The sequence below is a fragment of the Marmota flaviventris genome, chromosome 13, assembly GCF_047511675.1.
Source record: "Marmota flaviventris isolate mMarFla1 chromosome 13, mMarFla1.hap1, whole genome shotgun sequence".
In the NCBI taxonomy this organism is placed as follows: domain Eukaryota; kingdom Metazoa; phylum Chordata; class Mammalia; order Rodentia; family Sciuridae; genus Marmota; species Marmota flaviventris.
Genome location: NC_092510.1, coordinates 8466 through 30677, shown reverse-complemented (window position 1 = coordinate 30677; position 22212 = coordinate 8466).

Here is a 22212-nt window from a genome sequence, read left to right as displayed (position 1 = left end):
AAGATCAAGCCATGCTCTGTCCTGTGTGCACAAGTCTTTTGTTTACTTGGTGACATTAGAATATCCAATGAGAATGTGGGCAAATCAAGGGAACAGATAGAAAATGTACTCTCACCAAATGACACAAGCTTTTCTAGGGGATTTGTGTCACAGGTCTATATTAGGTGATAATTAAGGAATTCAATGGCCAGGAGGGAAAACCATAGCCAGGCACAAAGCTTGTTATCATATAGTGTGTAGTTTATACTTTTTCTTGTTAAAGTTGCCTTCAGTGAGGTCTCATTTGGCAACAGACACCCTGATGAGAATCTGCACACTCAGGAAATTGTGTATGTCATCTCCAGGAAACCATATCATATTACAAGAGAAAGAGAAACTAAAGAGCAACACTTGGATTTCAGAGGAAAATAAGCAACCTTACCATGGCTTTTGATGGGGCCTCCTGACCCATGCTTTCTCCAGGAATGAACTCCACCATGTCATTTGGGGGAACTAGGAGGATGCATAATAATGATTAGTATACTGATTTAAGGCTTATGAATAGTTCAGGGCATTTCTTGATATGGACATCAGTGAAAATATACAGCAAAGATAAGAACAAGAATGAGAGATGGCCGCGAATAGAGTTCATCACACCCCGTGTACCGCATCACTGCACAGGTGAATACAGGGTTAGAATGACAAAAAGCTATCTTGTTAGGAATTTCCAGCAAAATTGGGGTGCACCGAAAACTAGAGGAAGGATTTCCATCACCAAGGACCGGTTACTGAGTCTCAAATGCGAGCCAACTGTGTGACCAGAGATCCAGGCTGATTGATCTGCCGCCCGCCCTGCGGCCTGCTCCACGGCTACAGACGGGGGGGTGCCACCGAGAAGCGACCAGAAAGCAGAGAGAAATGGCGCTACAGATTCTGTGGAGTCCTGCTGGCTGTGCCCTCACTGAGCTCTGGGCTGAGTTCAGGGTAAGGAAGCGGTCCAGTTCTATCCCCACAACGGAAAGTCCACCAAGGAAGCCAGCGGCCACCATCTTGGAGAGCTGACGTCACCATCGCCAGGTTCCAACAGATTGCAACAATAAAACAGCATGAACATCCAGACTACATATAACTTACTAAATGCAAATAGATGAATACTATGAATAAGTCTATACTCCGCCTAAGCCCTTAAATACCCCCAAGTACTCCTGTCTATTTTCTTGTTAATATCCGCCTGCATTTGAGTAACCCCCCAAAGAAGCTAACATATACTAACCTCCATACAATCAAATCACCCGACCTTAACATAAAATCCTAAGTCCAAACCTCAGTTCTCTATATGCCATCAAAATCTGAAGGCCTTTAATGAAACCAATGAATTTACCTTAAATCACAATTAAATCCAACATCTCTAAACATTGTCTCCTAACACAAAGGAGAGATAGTGGAACTTAAAAACCAAAACAAATTTAAAGGAGAAAACAGAAACACAGCAGTCTAACAGAGTTGGAAAGTAACTTGAGCACCATGAAAAAACAAGGGAAAAAAGGAGTACAAACAATGCAGGACAACTTAAATACAAAGGAGAACCTACAGGCACCAGAAAAATGGACGGAGAAAGAAGTCAAGGCATACCTAATTCCGATGGAATGGAATCTTAGAGAAGACTTTAGACAGCAAGTTCAAACAATGAAAGTATATTTTGAAAACGAATTAAATAAGCAAATTCAAATGTCAAAGAACGAGCTCTATCAGGAAATAGAGATTTAAAAAAAAAAACAAACAGTAATCCTAGAAATGCAGGAAACCATAAACCAAATTAAAAACTCAAACGAGAATATTACAAATAGACTAGATCAAGTAGAAGCCAGAACATCCGATAATGAAGACAAAGTTTATCAACTTGAAAAGAATATAGTCAACACAGAAAGGATGCTTAAAAGACACGAGCAATCTATCCAAGAGATACGGGATGTCATAAAAAAACCAAACCTGAGAGTCATTGGGATAGAAGAAGTCATAGAGGTTCCAACCAAAGAAATGAACAATCTATTGAATGAAATAATCCTAGAAAACTTCCCAGATATGAAAGATGGGGAATGGATTGCCAAATCCTGGAAGCCTACAGGACCCCAAACATTCAAATCCGTAATAGACCAACTCCAAGACACATAATTATGAAGATATCCAACATACAGAACAAGGAGAGAATATTAAAAGCTATGAGAGAAAGGAGGCAGATTACATTCAGGGGTAAACCAATTAGGTTAATGGCTGATTTTTCATCACAGACGTTGAAAGCAAGAAGATCCAGTAACAACGTATTTCCAATGCTAAAAAATAATGGATTCCATCCAAGAATACTGTATCCAGCAAAATTAAGCTTCAGATTTGACAATGAAATTAAAATATTTCATGATAAACAAAAGTTAAAAGAATTTGCAGCCAGAAAACCAGCACTGCATGGCATCTTGAGCAAAACACTACAAGAAGAGGAATTGAAAAACAGCACCCCAAACTAACAGTGGGAGGTAACTCAGTAAACAGAAGGAAAAAAAATAACCAAAAAGGAAAAACTAGCCATATTAAATAAAATAAATAAACAAGCATGACGGGTAGCACTAACCATATTTCAATAGTAACCTTAAACGTTAATGGCTTAAATTCACCAATTAAGAGACATAGGCTAATAACCTGGATTAAAAAAACAAATCCAATTATATTCTGCCTTTAGGAGACTCATATGATAGGAAAAGACATACACAGACTGAAGGTGAAAGGTTGGGAAAAATCATACCACTCACATGGTCCCCCGAAGCAAGCAGGAGTGGCCATACTCATATCGAACAAAATCAACTTCAAACCTAAGTTAATCAAAAGGGATAAAGAAGGACACTACATACTATTAAAAGGAACCATCCACCAACAAGACATAACAATTATCAATATATATGCACCAAACAATGGTGCTGCAACATTCATAAAACAAACTCTCCTCAAGTTCAAGAGTCAAATAGACCACAACACAATAATTATGGGTGACTTCAACACACCGCTCTCTCCATTGGACAGATCCTCCAGACAAAAGCTGAATAAAGAAACTATAGAACTCAATAACACAATCAATAACCTAGACTTAACCGACATATATAGAATATATCAACCATCATCAAGTGGATACACGTTCTTCTCAGCAGCACATGGATCCTTCTCAAATATAAACCATATATTATGCCATAGGACAACTATTAGTAAATATAAAGTTGTGGAGATAATACCATGCAACTTACCTGATTACAATGGAATGAAACTGGAAATCAATGATAAAAGAAGGAAGGAAAAATCATACATCTCATGGAAAATGAACAATGTTACTGAATGATCAATGGGTTACAAAAGACATAAAGGAGGAAATCAAAATATTCTTGGAGATGAACGAAAATACAGACACAACATATCAGAATCTATAGGACACAATGAATGCAGCTTTAAGAGGGAAATTCATTTCCTGGAGGTCATTCCTCAAAAAATGAAAAAAAAAAAATAACAAATAAATGAGCTCACACTTCATCTCAAAGCCCTAGAAAAGGAAGAGCAAAACAACAGCAAATGTAGTAGAAGGCAAGAAATAATTAAAATCAGAGTGGAAATCAATGAAATTGAACAAACAAACAAAAAAAAAACATTAAAAACAAAGTTTTCCAGAGGCAGAGGGGACTCAGAGGAGGAGGTATTGCCCAGGCCCAGCATGGGATGCCCTCGCTCACCCCAGACAGTCCCCAGGAATGTGGGGCTCCCCATTCAGGGCCAGGGAGGTGGCCTCCTTCTCCCAGAACCCACCCAAAGTCCCACAGCTGGACCTCAGTCGGCCTGTGGGATGGATTGTCACCTGGGAGGACAGCACTGATTTTCTGCTTTCTTTTCCTAATTCCTACTAATGTGTTGGTTAGTGGGGTGTCCTCAGGAGTCACAGGTCCTTCAGGACCCCTTCCTTTTCTTTTTCTCCTCTACTTTCTCTCTCCTTGTCTCCCTCCTCTTCCTCTCTGACATTTGGGTCCTGCTCAGACCTGCCCTCTGGAGGCAGCTCCTTCCTTGGAACCAGGCTTTATGGCCACTTAACAACTGGTACGGCTGCTCAGGACCATGTCCCGCCCAGCTTTCTGTCAGCCAGGCCACATCCAGCAGGAAGCAGGGAGGGAATGAGCCGGGTGCATCGTTGCTTTGTTGCGTAAGGACTTAAAAAAAAATAAGATAAAATTCACATCATACAGAATTAAAATAGGGTTTTATCACATTCACAGAGTGGTGCAAACACTGCCTCTATCAAGTTCCAAAACTGTGGCGCTCGGCCCTGGCAACCTCTAATCTATGTTATTTTTCTCTGGATTTCCCAATTCTTGTATATTTTGCAGAAATGGAATCATGTCATATCTGACCTCATGTGTGTTTTTTATTTCACTTAGCATAATGTTTTCAAGGTTTATCTAATCATAGGATGTGTTAGTACTTCATTCATATTCATGGTTGAGTAATATTCCATTGTATGGATATACCACAATTGTTTATCCATTTGATTGTTTTTGAACTTTTGGATTATTTCCCCCTTTTCAGTGAACATCTGTGAAAAATAATTTTTTGAGGGGGGAAAGTTCCTATTTTTATTATTTATTCATATGATAACTTTGTGGTTAGCTTTTTGGGGGGACTTCTAGACTTCCTTACCATATTGCTGTGCAGAAATTGATCATGTGTTTAAAGGACTCAAGTTGCATCCTGAAGTCTTCTGCCTATAGCCCTGCCAGGTATTATCTGAGTGAAAGCATTTAGAGCCTTGAAATCTGCCCTAACTGTTCAGCAGTGAAACCCTGGATGGACCATGAAGGAGAGTTTGGTGCAGCATAGGACAGGGGTGGAAAGACAAGCCTCAGCCACCCCTCCATCCACTGATTCACCATCCACTGATTCACCATCCACTGATTCACCATCCACTGATTTACCATCCACTGATTCACTGTCCACTGATTCACTGTCCACTGATTCATTAGTAGAATATCTATCACATACCTACCTCACACCAGTCCCTCTGCTGGACATGGGAAGAGATGCATAAGGTATAGGTGACTCCTGAAGAGGCTTATGACCTTGGGATGGGGGAAACAGACACACAAATGACAATCAGCCCATGCGTGGTGGCCTCCACCTGTAATCCCAGCTCCTCAGGAGGCTGAGGCAGAGATCATCTAGCTCATTTCTGGGAAGGTAAAGCAAGGGACAGTGAACAAGGGTCTCTTCTGGGGACAGGGCTGGGTCAGGGATGTGGTTCTGCTCGCCTCTGTAACTTGAGAGCCCAGCACATAGTAGGTGCTTAGTTTTGCCTGGCACATAGTAGTCACTCAGTAAACGACTGTCAGTTGTGTGGATTCATGTTTCCAGAGAGGGACCTGACCTTTAGTTTTCTGCCCTTCTCTGTGGTGGTGATTGGTTCTCATCATGGGTGAATACAAAACAAAGGTGATTCTCAGTTTTGGAGTGTGATCCTTCGTCTACTGACCTTCCTCCCCCATCACTGTGCCAAGGAGGATTCCAGCTCCCGTTCACATGACAATGCACAGCCATCAGTACATAAGTGTTGCTCTGAAATATGGGAGAGAACTGGCCAGCCAGCCGCAGGTCTGTTTATTTAAAAGGGAAAACTCCCGGCAGGTGAGCGAGGGCCTCCCGGCCTCCCTGCCTCCCATCTCCGCTCTGGGTTCTGCACCAGGATCTGGTGCAAAGGGCTCTCCCAGGCCCCGGGTCGCCTCACAGAATGAGCCTGGCAGAGGATGGGGAGCTCCTGGAAGGGATGGATGGTCCCCACCGGCCCAGGCAGCACCTCTGCTACGTTCAAGGAGGGCATGTGTGTACCCCAGCCTCAGCCCGGTTGGCTTTTCTGGGCCCATTTCATCCCTGCCGCAGTACCACGGAGGGGACCTTGGCTTCCCAGGGGTGGGTGTGACCAGAGTTGGGGACTGACTGCTGGGGACAGGGGCCCTGGCGGCCTGGGTTCCTTTCTGGCCCTGTGGGGACCCTCGACAGCAGACTCCCTCACTGGCCTTGATTTTCTCTTCTGAAAAATGGGGCCACTGCAGTGCGAGGGAGAGAAGGCCTTGGGGGGAACTCACTGCCACCTCATGCGCCCACCCCCAGGTCACCCAGTCCCACCCACCACCATGCATACCCAGCCACCGCCCCTCACCTGTCCTCCTGTCCGTCCCCAGGTCCACCCTTTCACCCCACCCACATGGACCCAGTCACACACCCACTGCTTCACCCACTCACCCTCGTCCATCTGGCCATCCTTTCAGTCCATCTGTCTGTCCATCCACCCATCCATCCGTCTACGCACCCATTTGTCCACTCAGCCGTCCACCTTTCCTCTTCTCTCATCCGCCCGCCATGCCATCCCCAACCATCTTCCCCGCCCACTCCTGGGTTTGCAAGGTGACCCCAGCCCTGGCTGCCCCATATTACAGATGGAGGAGCCTCCATCACAGGAGAAATATCAGAGAGCTCAGGGTCACCGTCAGGACCCCTGTTGGCTGGCCTGCCTCGGGTGACCAGTGCCTCTGAGGGGGCCTGCTCTCTGGGAGGCGATCTCTCTGGGCACCTGTGGTCAGGGGGAATGACAGGCTACAAACGACACAGCACCTGGCCTGTGACACCGTTTGGTGAGCACCTACTGTGTGTTCCCCAGGTCTGATGGGACTGTCCCCATTCTACAGAGGAGGGGATCGAGTCTCTGAGAGGCCAAGTGATGGGACAGAGCCCAGGCCCCAGACCAGAGGGTGGGACTCTAAATTCCTCTTGTCTCCGCTCTGCCACTTGGGTCCTGGTTTCTGCCCTGCCACCGCACACAGTGTGGCCCCAGGACACGCAGAACCTCAGTGTCCCCATATGTCCTGAGAGTGGCCTGCACGGTTTCTGGGGTTGACCGCAGAAGAAGAGGGGAGAACAGGAGCCAGGGGTCGCCATAGCCCTCGGTGACCCTGCTCACTCACTCACTCAACAAACACCGTGTGCCCTGCGCTCCTACTCTGTGCCTGCCTGAAGCTCAGCATTGGGAACACAGAGGTGACAGAGAGGGACAAAGGCTTCCATTCTCTGGGGAGGAAACAGTAGCCAAGTCCACACTTATGTTCAGCAATGGGGTGGTGACAAGACTTCTATGAGAAGGGGACAGCGTCAGGAGGGCGGAGGGGACAGCCCTCCAGGAGGACACGCTGCTTGGTCTCAGCACTGACCCCATCAGGAGAAGAGCCTGGTGTCAGGGCTGCAGGGAACAGAGGACCAGGCAGAGGGAACAGTGAGTTCCAAGGGCTGGTGTGGAGTCAGCAGGCTGGGGACATGGAACTGGGGTTGGGGACATTGCCAGCCTCTGCTCGGGACTTCTCCACGTGGCTCCTGTGACACCACATTGACTCTGGTCATTAATGACAGTGGCATCCCTCCTGCTCTCTGGGAGAGTTGAGCTGCGACTCTGCCTTATAATTCTCCATCCCTCCAACGACCTGTGTTTCAAAATCATGTCCCCGCATCTCGAGGCCTCTGGGGACCAGGTATATTTCTCCAAATCCCAATAAATAAACATAGTCAATCCATGGTCTCCAGAGGGTTATGGGCCACTCTGCCAGGGAACTGGGCGGGTCATCCCGCAGGGCCGGGCTGAGTTATGGGGGCACTTGAAGCCTCATGATGGGTCATGGCTCTGTGGTTGAGTGCTCGTCTAGCACATGCAATGCCCTGGGTTCAAGTCTAAGTACCACATAAAAATAAATAAGTAGAATAAAGGTATTGTGTGTGACTACAACTAAAAACAGAATATTTTAGAAAGTCTCCTTTTAAGGTATTCACGCTGTTGATTCTTGTCCATTTTCTCCAAAGCCGGGACTCTCGCCTGACGGTCGGGCTCCTGACTGTCCCCTCCGCACCTGGCACACAGCCTGGCCCACACAGGGTGCTCCGTGGATGGGGTGGGACCAACCTGATGTCCTCACTGCTGTCCTTCCAAGGGTTGTGCAGGTGGGTCCTGATCATTGTCACACAGGGACAGCAGTGACGGTGCTGTTGGGTCCCCTCCAAGCTCAGAGATAGTTAGTAATGAACCGATTCATTTCAGGAGGGGTAGATTTGGGCTGAGGACAGAGACGTGAATCAGGGCATCAGGCCTGGGAAGGCTGACCTGGACCCAGGTGCCCATTTTGCCCAAAGCACAGTGTCGACAGACTGGAGGGACCAGGACCCCTCTCCAGGCTGACCTCTGTGCTGCAAGGGGCTTCATGTTGGGGGGATCATAATTTTTTACAAATAATAGAAAATGGGGGTGGGTGGGGGAGAGAAGCCACAGACCGAAGCCAACGGAACCCTTCATTTCCATTTCCACCCTAGTCCCTGGAGGGTGTGTGTCCCCTTTCTATTTTCTTTTGCACCTGACCGGGCCTACATAGGGCTGGGGATGTGGCTCAAGTGGTAGCACGCTCGCCTGGCATGCGTGCGGCCAGGGTTCGATCCTCAGCACCACCTACAAAGATGTTGTGTCTGCCGAAAAATAAATAAATAAATAAATATTAAAAAATTCTCTGTCTCTCTCTCTCACTCTCTCTCTCTTTAAAAAAAAAGAATTGGCCTATATTGCACATGTCCTTAGAATTCATGGGAGGCTTATTTAAAGGTAAGAGACGGTCATACTTTAGATATGAGTTGTCTCTGGAAAGCTCAGGTATAAGACAATGCAGGAAAGTTTTGAGGTGAAATGATTGGGTTTTGAGAGCTTAATCCTAATGAATGCATTAATCCACTGGTATGGACTAACTGGATGGTAACTGTAGCAAGTAGGGTAGACCTAGAAGTAGTCAATCAGAGGGGGCATGCCTTTGGGGTTCATAGTTTGTCCCTGGTGTGCAGATTTCTCTCTCTGCTTCCTCATTGCCATATGCTGAGCTGCTTTCCCACTCCTTACACTTCCCCCACTATGTTCTGCCTCACCTTGGCCCCAGAGCTATGGTGTTGGAGGTCAGTGGAGTGAGACCTGAAACTATGAGCTACATAAACTTTTCCTGCTCTAATTGGTGTTGTTAGATTTTTTTGGTCAGGGTGATGTAAAAGGCAACTAAAACACAGACTAATTTATCCAGCAGGGAATATTCAAGGCAGTACAGCATTTGAGATATGGCCTGGGTATTTCTAGCTGCTTTCAGCCTGATATACCATGGGGCTCAGGAGCAAAAGCCAGGGTAGAAAGATTTAAAATACTTGCAGGTTTTCCAGAAAAGAAAACTTTGTAATGTCGGGGCCAAGGATGGTGTAGTTGGCAAAGAGATTAGTTCCATTACACAGAAGCCACCTTTAGGCATCTCAGGAATGGGAAAGACACCACCCTTAGCAGGCTCAATGACTTGTGGAGAGATTATCCGGGTGCCCTGCTTGCAAAAGGCAACCTCAGAATCCTATGTCCAGATTCTTTTTGCTGTGTAACTAACATCATATGGGCTCACAGAGGCCATGGTCTAGGTGGGTCTGGCTACTGTCCTCATTCCCAGCTGACCTTGGTATTGTCCATGTGATGCTGGTTATCAGGCTTACAGAGTGAAGAGTTGAGGGGTTGTGAAGGTTTGCATTCATACTTCAGAGGAAAGGCTGGTGACCAGGATGTGCATATCACATTCAGAGTGCAACCCAGTAACCCCAGAAACAGTGATTTATCAAACGATGAGAGTGTAGCCAGTGTTGTGGTGGAGAGCTCAGTAGGTGAGCAGTGGCAGGCCTATGAACACCTGCTCAGGTAAGTGAAAGTGAGTGAGCACAGAAGCTCTAGGGAGTGGTCCCACATCAGACCAGGCTGGAGGGTAAGGAGGCTCAAGCTCTAGGGGAGCCATTTTACACCATCAGGTGCCCTAGTTTCCCACCTGGAGCACTAGACTTAATGGAGCACTAGACTTAATGTGTGCCCTGCTGTGCTTTTTCAGTTTCCTCCTTACTACTGTCCTCTTCTTCCCTTTGGGGCTAGTTGTGTTTCCCCTGCGTAGTTGTATCTTTGAAATGTGTTAACTTTCTTTTTGATTATTAATGAGGATTGCAGCCAATGCAGCTACAAAAGGTTTGATTCTGCTGCTTTGCTTCCATTCATGAAAGTCAGAAACTGAAGAGGCTGAGAGGAGGGAGAGGAAAAGGCTTCATTGGGAACAATTCAGCATTTCAGAGATGAATGGTTAGCTCCTGGCTTCATCTTGCTTAGTACTTCTGAGTGAAAGTGTATACAGTGTGTTATGTGGAATCATCCTCTCAGTCTTGGGCAGGTGGACACAAGCACAGTTTACTAGTGTTGACAGACTGTCCTTTAGAGGGGTCTGGGGTCATGGCTCAGTGGTAGAGAGCTTGCCTGACATGTGTGAGGCACAGGGGTCAATTCTTAGAACCATATATAAATCAATAAATATTCATAGACAACTAAAAATATATATTAAAAAATGTCACTAAGGAGCTGGGGATGTGGCTCAAGTGGTAGCGCACTCGCCTGGCATGTGTGCAGCGCTAGGTTCGATCCTCAGCACCACATAAAAATAAAGATGTTGTGTCTGCCCAAAACTAATAAATAAATATTAGAAAATTCTCTCTCTCTCTCTCTCTCTCTCTCTCTCTCTCTCTCTCTCTCTCTCTCTCTTAAAAAACTGTTATTTAAAGAAGTTGGGATTCTGTGGGTTATATCTGGGTCCAGTGGATCCTGATACATCCCAGACCTGTGAATCTAAGATAATGTGATTTTTTATATGCTTGCAATTCTGAAGGTGTGTGTGTCTGGTTTCCCTCCTAGTCAGTGTCTTTTGTACACTTCTGCCAATACGTTTTAATTTGGACATTTCCTGTGATATAGTAAGGTGGAGTGCCCAGTACAAGGGCCCTTTAACTGAATTTAGTGCTTTTAACTGACTCTATGGTTAGTCATTAAGATAGGGTTGAGGGTGTGGGGAGAAAAGAAAGCTATACTCATGAATTAAAAAGAAGAGAATTGCAGAAAAAAAAAAAAAAACTTTCAATTCAGGGTTCAGCGTCACTGTGTTCCCTTGCGTCTCAGAAGAGACATTGGACAAAAACTATTGAGAATGCACTGTTGATATTTGTGGACTCTTGGAGTCCAAATGCTTGTTTATTTATTTATTTTTAATTATTTATTGCTGTGAGACAGACATGAGCTTTTGGGGACAAGGGATAGATGTTCTGGTTAACATTTGGTGTTCCTCAAAGGTTCACCTCTTAAACATCTGGTTCCCAGCTGAAGTCATTATTGAGAGGTGTTGGAAGCTTGTGGAAAGTGGGGCCCATTTGATGAAAATTACCTCATTGAGGATATGCCACTGATGGGGTACTGGGACCCTAATGCACTTCTGTCTCTGTCTCTCTCTCTGCCTCCTAGCAGCCATGAGGTGGTCAGTTTTCCTATGCCATACACTCTTGGCAAGATATTCTGCTTTGCTACAGGTCCAGAGGTAAGAGGGCCAAGTGACCATGGACTCTAATCTCTGAAATCATGAGCCAAAATAAATCTCTGCTCCTTTGAATGTGGTGATCTCAGGTATATTATCACAGGTTTGGAAAGTGATTAGGACAGCTGCTGTCCAAAATATAAGAAGCCCCAGAACTTCCTCTAACCAGATTCACCCCTTCTGTCTGAATGTAACACAGAAAAGCTGACAATTTACTCACTAATTTTTTGAGCAACAAACATGCCAGTAATATCTTCAGGTTAGAATTTGGGCATGTAAGGATGCCAAAGGCCTCTTGTGTGAGAACACTGCAGACCCCATTCAGAAATTGGAGCTGATGTGGCTTAGGGAGGAGCCCAGGTGAACATGCCCAGCCCTAGCATGGGAACACACATTGCACAATGGTCTGGCTTTCCAGCTAGAAGACATCCATCTGGGCTGACGGTGGATACTCAAAAGAATCTATTTGGGGTGATTTTCTCTTTTAGAAACCCCTTAAATGTCCCAGAGTACCTTCATCTCCAGAAGCATTATCTGAGAGTACTCTCTTATTATCTGAAGAGTTTTTTCTCTATATTGAGCAGTTACTGAGTGGCTGGCAAGTACCTTTCAGTTTTATAGGAGGGAATGTGCTCCCTCCTTTGCACTTTTATATTTTCTTACATTTTCAACAACAAGGTATGTGCCTGAAATCTGCATCTTCACCCCTCTACCTCTGTGTGCAGGGCCCACAAGATAATATCCTTGAACTGGGTGTGTCAGTGTTCAGATTATGTATGTAATGTTCTGTGTGTGTGTGTGTGTGTGTGTGTGTGTGTGTGTGTGTGTGAGAGAGAGAGAGAGAGAGAGAGAGAGAGAGAGAGAGAGAGAGAGAGAGAGAAACACAAGAACTTGTCCCTCTAGCACCAGGACTTTGTGCTCTCATGTGTTTCATGTGTATAGGTATGGAAAGGATATGAAACAAGACACCATAAATTCTCTTGTGTGGGACTGTTTGGTTGTCGTGTGTAAATATTTTCTGAGTGATTTCTTTGGTCAGTGTTGGCTGAGTACCTTTCTGGCAGGACATGTGTTTAGGGTTTTAGTGGTGCGTCTGTAGGTGTTGTTGGCATTGTGGACTATTGTGAACATGACTATTGTGAATGCATTTGAGAGGAGTTAGGATGTTGTCTTACTATTATGTGTTGGATCTGTGCATTTTCAGATTTTAGAATGTATGTGTATGTTCATGATGTCTAGGTCAGAATTTAGGGACATAATCTTTGGTGTTCAGAGATTTGGAGAGAATGGAATCATGGGGTATGTTGGGGTGTTTGGAATTATGTATATGTGGCACATAGATGTGTATAGATTCTGTTGATAATGTCTCAAGTGGACTGCTGTTTATTTTATTGTTTAGGGCTTTGAGGTGATCATGTTATTCTTGGGAAAGGAGGGGTGTCCTTTGTGAGTATGTAGGAGGAGTTAGCAGTGTCTGTACATCTGAGATTTGTTGTTGAACTTCATATTCTGAGGCACTCTGTGTATGTGCAACATAGAGGTAATTGTATATGTTTTCATTTGAGAATACAAATTGTTGTCATGTTAATAAGTAATTTGTTTGCTCCATTCAGTTACTGAGGGAGTGTTTGTGTGATTGCTTTTTGGGTGATACTGATTGATGTGTGGTCTAAAGATATGTGTATCTGAAGCACACCAGATACTCTCAACCAAAAGACCCTTGCCATAATTAAGCTTCTTCTCTTGTCAGATCAGCAGCAAGTATGCAAAGGTTACTGTGGTTGGTAGCTTCCTCTTTCTTGTAAATGCCAGATTTTTTTTTTTTTTTTTTTTTTTTTTTTTTTGTAAATACATGCGAAACCTCTCTCTGGCCTAGAGAATGGTGTGAAAAACACTTGTCAAGTGAATCTTCAAGCCCTTTTCCCCCATGGGACATAAAAGTCAAAATATTTTGAAATTATCTGTCCATAGAATGTTTCAGGCATGAAACACACTCTGGACTGGTTGGCAATAGCCAATAAACCTGCTTTCCGAAAATTCTTCTGGTATCCAGCCTCTTCGGTCCTACTTCATATCTATTTTAAGTGTTTCTTGGAGGCGACTGGAATATGTATGAGACTTTGTAAGGAAGGTTATTGATTGGAATTGTTTGGATTTTGCTGTGTATTTGTTTTAATTTGGGCATGAGAAACTCTGGGTTTACAGTCAGGCATCTGGAAGATAGGAAGTTTATGCTATTGAGGATTTTCAGAGCTCCACAGTGTTGTATGCTGTTGACTGAGTATATCAGAAAGTATGAGCAGTTTTGTACATTAATAGTGAGTTCTGTGCCCTTTAATAGTGAGAGAGTGGCTGCATGTACTTTGAGTCTGTGGGAGTACTGTGGATTTGTAGATTCAGATGGACACGTGTGTTCCCAGACTTGTATAATCTAGGACTGTGAATGTATTTAGGAAGTGTGATGGCTGAGTATTCATTCTCAAACTGTAGATGGGTAGTGTGTGTTCCACTGAGAGAATATAGGAGTTATATTTATATGGGAATACAAGTTAGGAGGATTGGGTACTGACAGTGTATATGGGTTATTATGACATGGTGGGACTTGTGAATAATTATTAAGAAGAGTGTTTGAATGGAGTAGTTTGGTGAATACATTTGATATTCACAAAATATTGATTTTTAATTGAATTTTATTTTTTGTTTAGGGAAGGGTGTGACATTAGAGTGCAGGGTAAAATATGTGTATTAAGGCCACACATGTTATGTATGTATTTGGGAAATGACAATGAGTAGATTGTAGGTGACATCATTGTTGCGTACATTTGGAAAGGGTTGGGAAACTTTATATGTTTTGGGGAGTTGGTGTTTGCATATCAAGTGATTCTGGGAATATGGACTCATGTTTATGTGTGTATGTTGGTGGTTGTACCTGTGTCATTTAGGGTTAAGGATGTTACATTTTTGTAATCAGGGTATTTCTGGTTGCACTCAATCTTGTAGAAGTTCAAAGAGATTTTTGTGTATATTGTATTTCTGATGAGAGGATCAAGTCTGTGAGATTTTCCAGAGTACTTAGGGTTTTGTTTATGTGACTTCTGGTAACAAATAGGGTTTATTTTGTGTGTGTATGTGTGTGTGTAGGGGGGTTGTATGTTGTATTTCGGTGTGCATGCATACTCAGTGTTTGGTTATATCATGTGCATGCCTTCAGGAAGTGTAGAGTATATAGAAATGTATAAGCCTGCATTTGGAAAAGTATTCATTATAGTTGCATGTCCGTCAGTACCTGGGTGATAACAGGCATGTGTATTTGTGGGTATGTATAGAGTATATTTTTTTTAGAAAGGAAGTGGTGGTGTGTGTATTCAGGGAAAGAAGGGATAAAGGTGATTTATGCATCTGTGTTTTCGGTGGGATGGCAGTGAGTTGTGGGTCATGCACCTGTTTCTAAATGTGAGGTGTTTAATGATATCTGTGGTGGAAGGGGTTGTAATGAGTGTGCATCTTTACATGTACGTGCCTCAGCAAGAGGTGTTCACAGGTCTCTGTGGCTGGGTGGCATGTGTGCATCTGTGGCTAAAGGGGATGGCAGGAACACATTGGTGATGGCAAGCCTTTCCCAAGTGCACTGATGCTTGTTCCTGTTGATCTGGAGCTCCAACAGTGATTTCTGCGTTCTCATTCTTATCTGACATCTGTCTACATTAGTTGTGGTGGTGGGTGGATGTGCCTCTTGGATCCTGGGCTGGTGGATGGGAGCTGATCAGGGATGGTCCCTCAGGAGTGGTGGGGGGAGCTTTTCCTCCAAGATGTGAGGTATGGCCATTGTGATTCAAAGGGACTGACTCTGGAAGGAAACTGCCAGGAGTTTCACAGATCCAAGGACAATTGTTGAGGGAGATGTTTGTTTGTTCACCTGTTTCATCCTCCCTTGCATTTTTCCCTCTGCCAAGACAAAGACAGAGACCCTAAGCACAAGTCTCCACAGGGCCCTCCCAGCTTGTTGGTGTCCTTGGCCCATATGTGCACATGACTTGTCTCATGGTGTGCATGCTCTGAAAATATCACGAGCTCTATAATTATTACACCACTGCACCTCAATCAGATTAGGAGAGAAGTTAAAAACTGTCTGTACAATGATACTTGCTTTAAATTTTCCTGAGGAGCTACCCTCTTTGTATTCTTTAATTATTGGCATGACCAAGTGAGTGATCCATCTTTTCAACCTGAATGATCCTTTCACATTTCTACTCATAGAGAACTTCCTTCTGATCAGTTTCTACTAGTGGAGAATTTACTTGGTTTTTATTTGTGTGGAAATAAGCAGAATGAGTTTAATTTTATATACATTTTCAAATATTCACAGCAAAGTTTTGCCATGTCAGCTATTTGGGAAGGCACATCAGTGGTGTCCATTACACTTATTTTTCCATTCTTTTGAAAGCAGCATGCAGCCACAGAACTTTTCTCATCTTGCAAAATCGAAGCTCATTTGTTAGACAGTAATCATCAATTTCCCTCATGCTCTAAGAAGTCACCATTCTCCTTTCTGTATTATTTTAATTACTCTGTGTACTGTACTTCATATAAGTAGGATCGTACAGTAGGTATTCTCAAGGTCCATCCTTACTCTACTATCAGCCAGGATTTTCTTTGTTTTTTAGACCAAATAATACTTCATCATGTACTACACGTAAAGAAATCTTCCTTGGGATAGGAAAAGGGCAAAATTGTAGAATGAAATTGACCATACTATCCTATATACATATATGAAGAGACCACAGTAAGTTGTATTTTTATGTATATCTGTAAAGCACAAGTTAAGAAAACTATAAATACATGGATGGAAGACCAGTATAGAAGAAGAAATGAAACCGGGTCAGGGAGGAGGGGAGGGAAAGGGCAAGTTCTCGAGACTGACTTGGAACAAACTATATTCCATGCTTATGTATAACTATAATGCACAGCTAAAAATAAAAATATTCTTCCTCAATGTACCCTTGAGTATAATAAATAATCCTGTAGTAATTATAAGCATATAAATATCTCTTCAAAAGAAGTAGAATTGAAGGGTCATTTGAATGATCCTTTTGATAATTTGGGGAACCACCAATCAGTTTCCCATAGAGCCTGCACTACTTTGCATTCTAACCCACTAGGGTTCTGGCTCCATCACATTCTCAGCAGCACTGGTGATTTCTGTTTTAGTTGTGGTGGTGGGTGGATGTGCCTCTTTTTTTCTGGACTGGAGAATGGGAGCTGATCAGGGATTTTTCTGTTTTCTGTTTCTTTCTGTTTCATCATGTGTTTGAAACTGGATCTCATTGTGATTTTCATTTTGATTTTGATTCTCCACTTATTATTGATATTGAACATCTTTCCATGTGTTTCTCAGCCATTTGCATATCTTCTTTGGAGAAACATCTGTGGAAGTCATTTGCCCATTTTAATATTGGTTTGTTGTTTTCTTCTTATTGAGGTATAAGGGCTCTTTATATCATAGATCTTAAATTCTAATCACAAATATAATTTTCAAATGCTTTCTTGCATTTGGTGATTCATCTTTTCACTAATGACTGTGTCGATTGATGAATCAAAGTTTCGGGGGTTGATGTAGTTCAGTTTGATTCTTCTTTTTGGTGCCTGTGCTTTTGATGTGCTGTTCAAAAAGTACCTGTCAAAATCCCTTGTCATGGTCTTTTTCTCTTGTGTTATGAGTTTTATATTTCGGATCTTACATTTAGGTCCTCTATTTATGTTGAGTTAATTTTAGTCCATGGTGTCAGATAAGGGCCCAAATTCCTTGTTTGATGTGTTGCTATCTATTCAGTTTTCTCAACAGTATTTGTGGAAAATACTGTCCATTTCCATGGAATACTGTTGTCAGAAATCACTTGAGAACTTTTTTTTTTTTCATTTCTGAATTTCTTACCATGTTTTATTAATCAACATTTCTATCTTTTGTGTTTGCATGACTGGTAACTTTATAACATGGAGTTTTGAAATTATGACAGGTTAGACCACCAATTTTGTTCTTGTTCAAAATGTTTCTGTAGTTGGTTGTTTTCACATTCCCTATCATTTTAGGAGGGAATTTTAAATTTTTGCAATGAATAATCTCTGCATCATTTACAACAAGACTGGGATCTTAATTAGAATAAGATGTATTCCATGTTTTTATGAATAAATCAAAATATTCTCTACTTTCATGTAAAATGAATAAGAGTAAATAAAAATATGAAATAAAAATGGTATTCATGAAAAAAAAGAAGTTAGGAATTTTTTTAGGGATGGAACAGAAACTGTAGATTTCTTTGGATAGTGTTGATATGTTAACAAGTTTAAGTGTTCCTGCCTATGATCATTTGATATCTTTCACTTTTTGGTGTTATTCTAAGTTTCATTGCTTGTTTTAAAGTCTTCACGTTTGATCTACTTGATTGGGTAGTATTACATTGGGTCTAGTATTACATTTTATTTTACTTGTCAGATGAAATTGTTTTCTTGATTTTCTTTCCATATATATTTTTTTATTATTAGTGTATAGAAACACAGTTTAGGTGTGTGGGGTTTTGTATTGGCACCTTTGCTGAATTTATTCATTGTGGTGATTATTTTCTTGGAATCTTGAGATTCTCCAGATATAACTTTATCTCACTTATGAACAGAGGTTATTATACTTCTACCATTCCATTTGGCATGTCCTCTGCCTGTACTTCTTGCAGATTGATCTGGCCAGGATTTCCAATATGTTAAAAATAACAAGTGAAAGCATGTAAATTTGTCTTCTTTCCATTTTGGGAGGAAAATATTTTGTTTTTTGATTATTTAATGTATTAGAAGGTCATTTCTTATGTGTGATCTTTATTTTGTTGTTGTTTGCATTTTTCTTTTTTTTTTTCAGTATCAAGAATTGCATTCATGGTCTCACATATGTTAGGCATGCATTCTCCCAACCACAGAACTAAATCCTGACCCTTTTAAAAATGTTGAGACAGAATCTGGTCAAGGGGTTCAGGGTGGTTTAGAACTTATGTGTTTTCTGCCTTGGACTTTGAATAGCTGGGATTACAGGTATACACCATATCATCCAGCTGTTTTTTTTTTTTTCTTCTATTTCTAGTTGTTTTCAACTTCTAATCATGAAAGCTTTTCTTGCAAGATGGATGCAATGACAAGGTTTGTAGTTCAAGGTTCTTTTGTGAACAGATAATTGAAGGAGACACTCACTAGACAGAGCATGAGGAGTTACTGAAGTGAGAGTACACTGCTTTAGACAAGGGCAGTGGGCTCACCCATGGGAATGGGAGGCCTTGAGGCAGAGAAGGAACTGGGAAGCTGGCTTTGACAAATAAAGAGACCAGATCTGGGATGCTAAAGTTAGTGATAGGATATGACTATCACTCCATAGGATATGACTACAACTGACTTTGGCAAATAAAAATTTCTATCAACAGAGAATGTTGATAGAAATTTTGTTTCTGTAGCTTCATTGGGAACTTGACTAATTTTAGATGAGATTAAGTAGAAGACATTGTTTAATACTGCCCTACTTCTCAAATTAGAGGCCTACTGACTGCTGGGGGTAGATTTTTTATGTGTTATGATATGGTGTATACCTGTTATCCCAGCTATTCAAAGTCCAAGGCAGAAAACACAACCACTTATATGCTAGCTACTGCAGGGCTTGGAACACCTCATTTGACCAAAGAATCCCTTTTCAAACTAAATGGAGGTCAGGAGCCTTACCAGAAATAGGTGAGAGACTTAATCCAAAATTACTGTTCTTTTCTGTAATTTTAGTTTTGGATGGACATATGGGATCTTTATTTAGTTTCATGGGGTGCTGAGAATCTAATCCACAGCCTCACCCAGTGCCAAGAGGTTGATTCAGACACATCCCTTCACAAAGCACTTTACCAAACAGCCACAGGTGAGGCCCCTTCATTTCCATTTTGAAACTGTTTTCTTGAGGCTTCACAAAGGGATGGTCTGAGGCGAAGACCTTCCTGTCATGCAGGGGAATTGAACAATAGGTAAGAAAACAGCCCGGGGACAGACTTTTCCACAAGATGAACACTAGGGCATTGACAGCTCCTGATCATGCTACTTAGGTTGCTATGTAGCGAAGTAGGGATTCTCCACTGAGACCCTTACCGGTCACACTGATTTCTGAGTTTTCTGAGATGCTTGGCTTTCCTTTCAACAATCCAGGACATGGCCATTTCACAGAGCTTGGAGCTGGTGCATATATTGGACACAAAACCACGAGCCCCTTCTGGAGAGTGGCCAAAATTCAGGAAAAATACAGGAACTTAGGAACATAGTAGGTGTTGCCCATCTGCAAAGCAAGCAGCAATCAATTCATATATTCACCAGGATGAGTGCTGGAAAGCTTTCCACTGATGCATTCTGTTTCTCAATTCTTTGTTTCCAGAGACTCAATAAAAACTACCTGAGATCAGTCTTTGGAAGGGCACAGCCAAGAGTAGGAGTGATTAAAGGCTCAGTCACTGTAATCTCCTCTGCCACCTACAAGGTTGTGAACTGCTGAGCATTTTCCATTCCAGTATGTATTCACAGATATTCTTCTTCTTCTCCCTCTAATTGTTTATAACTTGGGGTGATGGTAATGTCAAGGCATTGTTCTGGATGACAGTGGGAAGTGATCTTGTGTAGCACATGTTCATATACACATTGGATTGATTTTAATATTTTCTCTTTGAAGTATTGAATCTCTGACCATAACCCATACCCTACTAGACTCTGAGTACTAATCCTCACATATGCATAAAAGCAAACCTAAAATAAAAAAAATGCAGGCAGTTCATAGGAGGAATTGTGTATACTTTGATTTTACTTTTGCTTTATCAAGGGTGTGTGTTATAACACTAGTCACATTTTCATTCTAATACTTCTGCATGGATCGTCAAATTTAACAAATATATAACTTATGGATTCCCTTTCTCTGTAGGCTGGGTCAGAACATGTATAGTTATATACATATATATTGCCCTTCCTGCTATCACAGGTAAATTCATGTGTGTACTCTGACTTTGGTAAATACAAATTCCATGAACAGATCACTCCCCCCAAACCCCAGGGCAACTGAAAGTTCAACCAATGGTGAGCTCCATAGTTGAACAAGTTTATACATAACCCCATGTAGAGTCAAATGAATATTTTTGTGATCTTTGAATGATATATGTTCCATTAAGAATTTGGAATTGAATATCTATTGCTACTTTTAAATGTATTTAATGTATATATTTGTCTCTCTCATATATATATATATATATATATATATATATATATATATATATATTTCATTGAAAGGAGTTTTCTCACCCCTTAATGGTTCCTGAAAGAATCAAGACCCACAGTGCCACCTTATTCATCCTTGAATGATGTCTAGACCAATACAGTGTAATATTTGAAATTCTCATGACCAGGAAGCACTGGAGATCCATTGGATCTCCTGTTGCTCATCATGACTGAACCAGATAGTGTTTATTTTGACTGGAATTCATGAAAATTGTGTAGAACAGAGATGCCATTGAGTTGGAGCCTGCTGGGAACTGGGCCTGGAGCAGTAGAGTGCAGGTGTATGATAAAAGATCTATGGTGGAGCCATGTGGATCTGTCATTGGCTTCCAAATGACATGTGACTGACATGGGGCAGTCAGCAGACCCTTATATGTAAAGGCCTCTTGTTGTGGGGAGAGGCTTTGGGGTGATAATCAGAATCAGATTGCTACTCTAAGTGGGAATGATATATGGGATAGCAGCCCAGTTGGTGTTTTCTCTTGCAAAACCTGACTCACCACCTGTGACAGAACTCCCTCCAGTGCTGTGTCCCAGTTTGTTGTAGGGACAAATGAAGCAAGGCACTGAAGATAGCAGGAAACAGTTTTATTTGGCTGCAGCCAGGTTCAGAGAGCACAGCTTTTGCTGTTATTTATCAATCCTTCCAAGTTCAGGGAGTTTCAGAGTTTTATACCCAGCACGTAAGTAGAGGGGCTCAGAAGTTCATGGTCTGCAGAAGTTCACATAGAAGCAGCTTTCTCTTTCACTGTTCTGGGCAAGTTAACCCTTCAAGGACAACACTTGAGAAGAGGAGAACTTCTTCTTCCCTTTCTTCCTCCCTCTGCCAGCTGTTACCATGGAGCCCATTTGTAACTTATCTTTAAAATGTGGACATCTCTGTGAATCCCAGCTCAAGGACAGAGGCCTTGTTTGCACATTTCTTCAAAGTACTATACTGGATATATTTGTGAAAATAGTAAGGGGGTGTCCAGCACCCGGAGTGCTGGTATCTTCCTGGCCGGTGGCCAAGTAAACAGGGCAACACAAAAATAGAAAGTTTATCTACATTGAACTCTTTTGCAGAGACTCTTTGGCTGACAGTCCCCAAATTAGCCATGGTGAAGAGGACTTTTCTGTGGAGAAAGGGGGTTCCACTTCATTGGGTCACCCTCTTCATCCAGGGAGAAGTCTTTTCTGCTGTCCTTTAATAAAACTTCAACTTTCCTCTCTAAACTTGCCTTGACATGCTTCTCTGGTGTTATACTTCAGCATTGGGAAAGCAAGGCCTCATTACCAGTAAACAGCAGTAACAATAACAGTCAGAGGACAGAGATAATGCCAAAAGTAAAGTCAACATTTAGAATTGAAGATAATAATAAACTTTAGCGATAAGAATTCCTTAATTTAATACTTT